Raw genomic sequence first — 10,768 nt, 5'->3', positions numbered from 1 at the left:
TAATGTTTTGTTTTTTTCAGTGAATTTCTAGGGTTGATTTTAACATTACGTAATATTTTATTACCATACATAAAGCCAACCCCCCACTGTGCACGTGCTTCACCTATGCGCATGGTGGTGGGGTTGGCCGCACCATCAGCTAACTCCCAACAGGTAGCCGACCCCATGCTGCGCACAGACTTTCATCATGCGCAGCTTGGTATTGGCAACAGGGCAGGCAGGCAGCCGGGCCCTGCGTCCAACTCCTCGCAAGGCAGCCACCCGAAGGCAAGCAAACCCATGCCATATGCAGTCTTTGCTCATGCATAGCATGTGGTTAGATGCAAGGCCTGTGTTGCAGCCAACCCCTGCTTCCAACTCCCCACAGGCAGCTAACCCCATGCTGCGCACATTTTGGCTGTGCACAGGGGTGGTTGATCACAGGGCTTGGTCTGCCACCAGGTCCTGTGGCCAAACTCCAAGCAGGCTGCCAACCCCACACCACTCACAACCATTACTGTGCACAGCATAGGGTTGGCCATCAGGTCCCAGGGACTCCAACTCATGGGGCTAAAACATATATTTTAGGGGAAGCGGGTGTGCTGCTGTCTCCCTGATCTTTAATTGAGCCTAGGAACACCGTCTTGTAGGCCAAATATGCTTAAATAGGGGAAGAGGGTAGACACTCTCCCAAGCCTTAAAAGGTTCTGGTGACTGCCACCTGGGGCCAAATACAGTAAAAAATGGGAGGGGGCCCACTCATCAAGCCTTCTTGAGTCCTTGGGAAACCCATGCCATGGGGCCATTTTTTCTTTTTTTTTAGGCGAGGAGGGCTGTGTGGTCTCCCTCCCCAAACCTCCTTACGCCCAGGGGACCTCATCCTCAGTGCCATATGTGATGTAAAGGGGAGGAGGGCCTTTTCTTGTGGCCCCCCTCCTCAAGCCTATTTTCGTCTCAAGCCCCATCCCCCGGTGTCTTCTTTTTAAATAGGTGGGTGCCCGGTGCCCACCCCGGGCAGCCACCATGCAGACGTTGGGAGCCATGGGGAAAGCTACAGGTTCCCCGCTGCCCCATCGCCTCCCATCACAGTATGGATGCCGGCATTGCTCTTGCCCACAGGGAGCAGCTATTTATGCTGCTCCCTCTAGGCTGGAGCAATCTGTTGATCTGTTTCCTTGCCCACATCAGTGCGGGCAGGGAAACAGATCTCAAGTCAGCTTCCAGCCGACATGAGGATTTTTAAACCTCCCCCCCGCTGGGAGCAGACTTTGTATTTACTCCTGTTTGACTGGAGTTATAAAAATGCTCTTGCCAGGTGGGAACAAACACACGTTTCAGGCAGGGAAACTGCTGTGTCCTGGGGGTGGGCTACCTGGGACACAGCAAGTGGGCTGGCCCCAAGGTGTGGGGTCTACGGGACCATTAAGGTCTAGGGGGCATGCAGCCCTCCTCCCATTTAAGTAGGGGCCCTGGAGGATGGAGTCTCCAGGGCCTTTTAAAGGCTTGGGGAGCGACAGCTACGGGGCCCACCTGCTCTTAAAATATACTTTGGGCCCTGGGGCATAGGGTCCCCGGGGCAGAATACGGATCAGGAAGGAGGGTGCACTCCCTGCATCCCCTAATTGAATCCTATGTGGACCCTGAGACTGAAAACAGCCTGGGGAGGGGGCCATTATCACCCTCCCTTAATTATTGAAATCAGGCCCCCAGGGGATGGGGTCCCCGGAGACTAAAACGACTCAAGGAAGATGGCCATGCTGCCCGCCTCTCCTTGTTAAATAAACTGTGCCCTGGGGATGGGGTCTCCGGGGCCGAAAACAGCCCAGAGAGTGAGGCTGCCTGCCCCCTCTCCCAAATTAAACAATGCGTCATCAAGCTGAAATTTTTGTTTTGATCCCCCAGGAGTACCGCAGGATTGTGGCAAAAATAGGTTTTCTTTCTGATTTGTATCCCATGAGGCCCCCATGGGACGGGCACACAAACGCCCTCCCTGAGCCTCATTTGGCTCGAGCGCCCCTCATCCAATGGTGGTGTCCAAACCGGACAGCCCATCTTCCAGGGCATAATACTTTACCGTGTCCCGGGTAACCCAACCTGGGACGCGTAGAACTCTAGTTCACTTCTGCCTGGGAGGAGCAATGGAAACATGCTGCTCCCGCCCAAGCAGTGGTCAACAGAACTATTGGCTACCTCCAGCATCCATTATGGTGCTAGCTGGGGAGCCAGCAGGGTCCGTGGTGGCCCTAAAGCTCCCCTCGCTGCCCCAAGGTACTCGCTTGTGGGTGCCCTGTGTGTGCACCAGGGCACCCAGTGGAGGCTCCTGTGAATGGGGTCCCCAGCAGTTAAGGTTTGAAGAGCTGACCTTGCACTCCCCTCCCCCTCATTTAAGAGTAAAGGCCCCACTTATTGACAAGAAACTAACCCTGGGACTGGAGTCTTTGGGGTCACTAGTGGCTCGGTGGGGGACGCATCCCCCATCCCCTTATATAAATTAAATATGGGTGTCCGGGATGGGCACCTAGAAACCCACAGTAGCCATTTTTTTAAGTGAATAATTAATGAGTGCCAGAAGCAGTTCATTTATTATTTGCTTCTCCTTAGAAGGTGCCATAATGGCTGCACTTTTCAGGCCCAGTTCGGCTGCCTCCTGGGGAAACCTATCTAACCCAGACATTTTTGAACATTAGACACCCAGGGGAGTCCAGGATGGTGTGCCTTGCCTGGATCCCGCAATGTTCCCACAATATTCCCACAATGCTCTGCAAGTCTCACATTTTGTCTAAACTTGTGGATTTTCCTTGCATTTCTGTCACATAAACTTCCACAATCAGCAGGAATCTACAAAATTCCTACCATCTGTCATCCCAACTCTTGTCAATGGGACTGTAAAGGTGGCCGCAGCTTTTTGTTTCTAGCTGTGGCCATTCAGTCAATTTACTCTGTACTATGTGCAACCTGCCCTGCTCCTGCGGTACTGAAAAAGCTCATGAAAGAAAATGCTCCCTGGGCCAATCATAAGGTCCGATTGCGTTAAATGACAGTCCCCCTGAGCCAACTCTCCAAATATTCCTAACTTTTAACCTCTTCATGACACCCCTGGATTGAACAATTGCAAGGGAGAATCGAAGACATTTAAATACAATCAAGCCAAGCCCAATTGAAATTTTGAACAGGTCTCTGATGGGGAGGTGGAATCAAACAAAAAGGTATACTATGCTAACATTGCTTATTTTTAATTGTTGCTTCTTCCCATAGATTTCTCATCTGCAAAATATTCCTGGTGTCAGACATCATCCAGTAATTATTTTATCACTCCCACATAAACTGTCTACCACACCAGAAAAGATTGAAGCCTGCAGAGGGCCAGAGTCTTGTCACTGCATATGACATACCACCTGTAGCCATGTCAGTTTCTTTTTCCACTTCCTACTTTTGCCTCCATCTCCCCATATAGTTTTTTAGTGTTTACTTATTTTTTGCACTATTTTTCAATTTATGTGGCACCATGGTGCTAGCAAGTCTGTTAGCCTTTAAACACTGCCTGTAGTAAGCAGAGGTAGAGCTATATGTTAAGTCTGGGGCCCAATCTAAAGTCTGCTCTCTCCCTGTAATGAACTAAATGCACTAACCGGTTCCTTTGTTGATTTCCTCTTCAGATCATATGAGATAGTGTCCACGGATCCATGTCCCCAGAAGCACAGGATGTTCAGTGAGCGGCCATATAGAAACCTGGAGTATTTTATTAGAACAGGTAAGTGTGGACTCCTCGCTCCATAAAACAAAGGCAAGAAAAGAGCAATACCATTTTCTGTGCTTTAAATACCACCACACCAAAGATGGCTGCCTACTGTCATGGCTTTTCACAGGTGCTTATTGCCTACCTGCCTGCCTGAATTAAAACATAATGGGACTTATTTACAAGCCCCTTGCGTAATTTTTAGCATGGGAAAAGTGACGTACGGGTGGCGTAAGAGGCTTGTAAATAAGTCCCAATGTTTGTATACTTTTCTTGAAAGAGAAGCTAGTGACATTAAGGGGAATGCTGAAATGTAGCAGGAAATTGATAATTTAACCCCTTGCCCTGGTTGAAATGTGTCCCTTAGTCATGGTACGTTCGATAGATGTTGCAGAGAACCCTGGACGTGCTCACTGGAAAACTGGTGAGATGTGTAGCCGGAGAATAGCATTTACATTAGGGCCTGTAATGATTCAGATAATTTTGCTCTGCTCCCTGAGCTTTGTTGTTTTGGACACCTGCTATTTTGGCTTTTGCAACAGATGAGGGCTGCTAAACAGGTGTTGCCACATTAGCAGCCCCATTGCCTGACCTTTCTTTAAAGGGACAGTTGTTTTTGCTCCAACCTGCTGTAGCTGCCACTGTGGTCTGTGTGCAGGACCCCTGCACAATAGGACAGAGTACAAGTATAAGGAGTGAAAGGTATATTTTCCCAGCTGCTGCAAAAATGTAACATGCTATAGGACATACTTACGGTGTTATATGTGACAGAAAAATTCTATTAAACCCAGGTTTGCAAAGTAAAGGTAATTTAGGCTTAAATGACCAGCAATACAGTTAAGTTCTCATAACTTTCTTCCCGCTATACCCATTTTAGAATATCAAATATATTCTGCCTGCGCTCGGTTAAAGTACTTTCCAAAGAATATATTCTTTCTTTTTAGATTCACTGTTCACTTTGTAGTGTTTAATATGTGATTCAGATGCCCCCTTTTTAAACTAGTGCAGTAGGGTTCCCCTTGAATTTATGTATGAAAGTGTTTTCTTTCGAAACTCAGACATGTTTATTCCTTTTACTTGCTTTTAAGTCTTGCTTTCGGTTGTTCTCCACTTCCTTTATCTGTAAAGTATTTGGTGGTGGGCAAATTTGCTGTAAATTACATTGGTGTTCTGATCTATAGGCTGCAGTTTAAACACTGAAGTCATTATTTTTATTTCCTATAACTATATAGATCTACAGAAATACAAAGCATCTGATCCACGGTTACAAGGTTATGACTCAAACGCAAGGGCAGGTCTGTAGCTTGTTCTACACAACCACAGGTCACTTCACCTCCATTCTGAACGAAATTTCTTTTTTAAGACTAAACTAAATTCTATTGTGAGATTCTCCGAGTCTTGTTATTGATCATCCTTTCAGAACTGGATTTGTTCTGTCTTTCCTCCTTATAGTTTGAAGATTATTTTAAGAAGGTTATGACTGGCATAAACAATATGAATATAACATACACACGTACAGATAAGCCATAGTTGTGTTCCTGGATCTTGTAAATGTAGATCTCCTTTCTGGGTACATCCCAGGATTTAGCAAAACATAATCCTCTAGAACTTTCGTAGAAGAAGTGCACTGTGTGTAAAGATTGTGGGCCACCCAAACATTACGGGAACTTGAAGACATCTTAACTAGAGACGGACGGTGGGAGATTATTTATTTTGGGAGTTTGAGTTTTGGGCTGCCTGACTTTATAGAAGTGCAAAAAGAACTATTGATGGATGGAATGTTGAACAATGTAAAACATTCACTCGTACATAGCTCTGGGCCTAAATACATTGCTTTTTTGCCCACCATGCCATTCTAGTTTAAACCCAGCCATATGCAAATCAGTCTTGACACTACTCCCCATTGGAACAGGTCATATTCATCACAGCGCTGCCTGATGTTGGCTCCCCACTGCATCCGGCATGTCCATGGAGTAGTATTGCATCCGCCTTTCCCACACGTGTCTAAATTTATGGGGGCACTCCCTATTTGCATATGTGCCTTTTTCCGCTACCATGTACATATCCATGCCGTTTTCCATTCTTGAATAGTGAGTCAGTCCCCCCCCCCCCCCCTCCGGCTATATCTGTTTTGGCCACAACCAATCCCAGACTCAACATCATTAGGGATCCCCCAAGAGAAAACATTCATAATCAAGTCCATAAGAACTCTATTAAGTTCCTCGACAATCGTCTCCCAGTAGACCTGGATGAATGGCAGCTCCACATGGTGTGGAAGAAGGAACCCTCCCCATCCATACATCTCAAACAACATGGATCTTGTGCCCTCCCCATTGCGTAGAGCTTCTGCCTATCAAAGTATACTCTATAAAGAATTTTGAACTGTATTAGGCGGAGTCTTGATTTTATTTCTGCTTCTCTTGGGTACATCAATGCCACCTCCCAATCAGTGTCTTCCATATCCTCCACCCCTTTCGTCCGTAATCGGGGTAGCGTATCAGGCATATTATTATTGAGAGTTTTATAAGTTAGAGAAATCGCACCCTTGTCCAATTCATCCATGATCAGTCGCCCTTCCAGTGGGGTAAATTCAGATATGCCCTTCCCAGAGAGCCCCTCCATCCGCCATGCATGTCTTATCAATGCATCTCTCAAGGATTGATTACAATTTATTTTATATTTGCGCTATAATCAGGAGAATGGCATTAAGTCTCCCTTTTCTAACAGGTCCCCAATTGTAGAGAGTCCCAGGAGATCCCAGCCCTCAAAACCCCATAGTTTTCTCATCTCAGGGAGCTTGGTCCCGTCCCATAGAGGTGTCCTCCTCACAGGTTTACTGTTCAACTCATACATTTTGTTGCCTTCTCCCATGCCACCAAGGCCAATTGCGTGGCCTGTAGGAGATACTGTATCCTCCTCCCCCAAATAGATAATGCAAGCATGATTGCCTCTCCCATTATGCACTCTCAAGCCTAAAGGTGGAATGGTCCTATGGGACAAACAGTCAGTCATTGATATTGATCAAATAGCCTGCCCAATAGTATGCCTCCAAATCTGGGAGGGCCGGGCCCTCATTGTATGGATTAGGGTATAGCATTTTCATGGCGATTCTAGGGTGTTTTCCATCCCACTGGAAGGTTCGTAGATTGGCCTCCAGTTTAGTGAAGACCTTTGGTAGGATCCGATAGTATGTGTTTTGTAGCTCATGCAGCATCTCTGGGAAGGAGATCATCGTAAACATTACTAAACGGCTGAGTAACGTCAGGGGGAATCCCCGCCATCTCTCCATCTCCTCCTGGCACTCCCTCGCCACCCACCGCAGGCTTCAAACAAAACAGAGATCTTTCAGAAATTTCAAAACTATACCTCAGTACATAAAACCATCCTCCATACTGATCTGGTGGCGGGGGAGCAGGGACGTGTCAACGACACCTTGTGGGAGGTAGAGTATTGATTGATACCAATTTATACGATAGCCAGAGTAACTGTCATATTTTTCAAATAGGTGGAATATTAGGGGAAGGGTCGTAGACGGCCTTGAGATATACAGAAGGATATCATCAGCGTAGAGTGATATTTTCTCTTTGTCTCAGTCCACTCCCATCCACCGAAAGCCCCTTTCCATTCACTCGAACTGCCGCCACCAGGGGCTGGTAAAGCAATCCCACCCATTTCATTCATGTTTGTTCTAGGAGGGACCAATGTACCCCATCAAATGCATCCAGCGCAAGGAGAACATGAGTTTCCAGCCAGTAATAGATTTCCTTCAGCCAACTATGTGCTAGTCTAAGATTGTATCGGGTAGATCGGCCAGTATGAGTCACACTGTTCTTTGTATTTACTGTCCCTGTGTATTTCCACTATGACTGCTAGGTGGAGGGGTGGCAGACATGCTTTAGTTCCTCTCCGATTCATATTCCCCTTATCCAGTCAATTATCAGACCACTGAATGGCATTCCGTGGCGCATGGCATGAGCGCGGTTTCCCTGTTCTTACCAGGATGTCTTGGCAAAAGAAAAACTGAAAATTGTCACCCGGATCATTGCAGAACCAGTTGGAGGGTCTGAGGCCGGCAAGGTAATGAGGCACAGAGCTACGGATGAGTATGAGATGTTCCGGACAGTGAACTACGTAGCTGCCGAGGGCTGCTGCGATGAGGTGAGACACGGCAGCAGTATGCACTCAGTGGCGTAACGAAAGCTGAGTAGTCCCCCCTGCAAGGTACATGGAAGGGGCGCCACTCTGGATTTAATCCAGGGCTTTATGGCCTAAGTACTGGGCTAGAGGGGCAGGGCCCCACCCCCCCGCACCTCTGGGGATGCGGGGGCCTGTATTACGCCCCTGTATGCACTGTGGGATTGCCTGAGCCCTGAGTGTGGAAAACGACTCAGCGGAACCCTAGGGGAGTGAAAGCCGACATCTGCCGGAGAGGGCTGGAGCTGAGGCCTAGCGGTGGGGAGCCGAGAAGCGGTTTCCGACGCCTGCACCTCTTCCCCTCACCACGCCGAATAAACGGGACTGGCTATGCTGAAGGGAGCCCTTTTGTCCTGGGAGCAGGCCCCCCGCTGAAAACGGGACTAGAAGGTAAAATTGAAGCTGCTGGGCTGAGCGCCGCATGGGCTGACTGAGGAGGAATCAGCCATGGGGTGCTGCAGAGACCTGTAGACGCGGCCCGAGGGAGGCTGATAGAGAGCACAGCTGAAGTAGGGGGCCCCCATAGATGACCAGTGCAAAGCCATAGATTAAGCTAATATGGGCTGGAGGCACCCTGCTGGCACACGAGAAATGCCCCAAGTGGAATTAAATTAAACAAGGCTGCACCTCACTGGGACACCAAGGCTTTGGGAGTGGAGGCACTGGTGCTTCTGCCTACTGAGGGGCATACATGAAAATAAACTGAGGAAAGACAGCCTCCCTCCGCTGTGCAGCGGCCTTCCTCTCCTTGCAGATGCATTGGGCCTCACTCCTGCTGTGGTGCTAGGTGACTCTATGGGATATCACACATTACTGGCATGGATTGTTCTGGAGGTGATCCAAGTGTGCTAGGGCATGAAGGAGACACTCCTATGGACATACTGCAACGCTGTAGCCTGCAGGGTATATGCAGGCAGGTTGCACGGGGCTGCACAATGGGCCAGCGCAAACCGACTTTCTACCTCCCTCACAACCGATCATTGGTTAGACTGGCCAGTCAACTGGAAGAGACACCGCTCACTGCCGGTGGCACATACCAGGGGTCACAGGAATGGGACACACACAGGGTGCTGGATCTAGAACCGCCTCACGCTCCTTGGCCATTAAGGAATAGGAACAATTGGACTCCAAAGATCCACCCCCTCCCCCTGGGATAGACTGGATGCTATACTCAATGATATAGAGAGATCCCGTGTCTCAATAGAATCCAATATCAACAGTGTGGCAGGCGACCGCTCACCTCACCATGCAGATCACAGAAAGCTGTTGGATCGCGTGGCAATCATGGAACAAAGCCTGTCTGAGTTGGTGGAAAAACAACTGCGAGATTGAAAGGCCAGAATTCAACATCTGGAGGAAAGGGTGGTAGATGCAGAGGGACGCTTGAGGTGCAACAATGTTCGCTTAATGGGCCTACCAGAGTGGGCAGAGGGACAAGATGCAGTGTCATTTGTGGGAGAGGTGGATCAATGAGCTAATACCTACTTTTTCCCTGTCGTCATACTTCACGATTGAACGAGCGCACTGCATTCCTTCCAGGAGGCCGGCACCAGGCGTGAGACCCCGCCTGTCCATTTTCAAGATCCTACATTTTCGAGATAGTGATGCAATCCTACGTGACACATGGAAATTACAGGAGATAAAATTAGAGAATGCTTGTGTGACGTCCTTCCAGGGCTGCACTTTGGGAATACAGTGCCAATGCGGCTCCTTCTTGCAAGTGAATCTGAAACTCCAGCAGTTGGATATTCAATACTCCCTGTTGTTCCCTGCATGGCTCCGTGTGGTGACCGGCGGCAAGGCAAGATTCTTTGACACACTGCAGGATGCATGGGATTGGGTAGAATCCACCAACCAATTCACAGGTCCTTGACCAGGTAACAGGGGTGGAGACCGGAGCACCACGGAAGGGGCTCCTAGACCATGTTGGCGGCGGGGCAGAAGATGCAAATCATCAGAGAATGGCAGCGGGCTGTTCAAGAGGCAGAACGCATAGCAGACACCTCCAATGGTTCTGAGAAAGATGTAGCATCCACTCTATCATCCGGAGATGAGTCATCGCTGATTTGTCCATCAGACACTACCTTGCTAAACCTACCATACATTACACCGCAGACATATGATGCTATTATTTGATGGGCAAGCTGCTTCGACATGTACTCTGCTCTCCTCCGTCAGTCTGCCTTTTCATCTGCATGTATGATAGAGCTGATCATTTGTCATTATACTGAGTGGTGTGAATTAGGTCAGGAACAGTTGAGGGTCACTATGGCCTCCTGAACGGAGGTGAGCTGGGGGGAGTCTCCTTCCTCCGGTTTTGGCTTAAAACGGTACTGTCTCCAAAGGCCTTCTGTCTACTGATAATGTTGGGGGATGTTACCCCAAAGTGCCCCGCGAGGTTCCACGTCCCCTCACCCAAACTATTTGGGCATTTAGTTGATTCTGCAAAGTTTGAGTATTAGTTTGGGCAGCCCCTACTGTTTGTAAGGACCGCTCTTTCGGTATTGTTGCATCACCATGTTGGCACTTAGGTTTCAGGCCAGATTTGACAGGTTCCGCTGTAGGCGCTTCTTGTCGGCTTTTGCTGTTGTCTCCCTAAATAACCACATGTATGCCTTGACCCTGGGAGTGTTACAATTCATTACGTAGTTGTAACACGACAGATCAATGAATTTTCACTTGGACCATGTGGGGCTTGTGCACACCTTTCCACCACTATGCGGTATATTCCTATCCCAAAAGACATAATGCCCAAATTGCCCTCCTACAAGAAACTCACCTAAAACATTGTGAAGTGTCCACACTGCAGCGTAGGTGGAGAGGCAGTTTATTTGCCACAAATTTCTCTTCATAGGCTCG

Source organism: Lissotriton helveticus, chromosome 12 (genome assembly GCF_964261635.1).
Source record: "Lissotriton helveticus chromosome 12, aLisHel1.1, whole genome shotgun sequence".
Lineage (NCBI taxonomy): Eukaryota > Metazoa > Chordata > Amphibia > Caudata > Salamandridae > Lissotriton > Lissotriton helveticus.
This window is presented reverse-complemented; position numbering follows the sequence as displayed.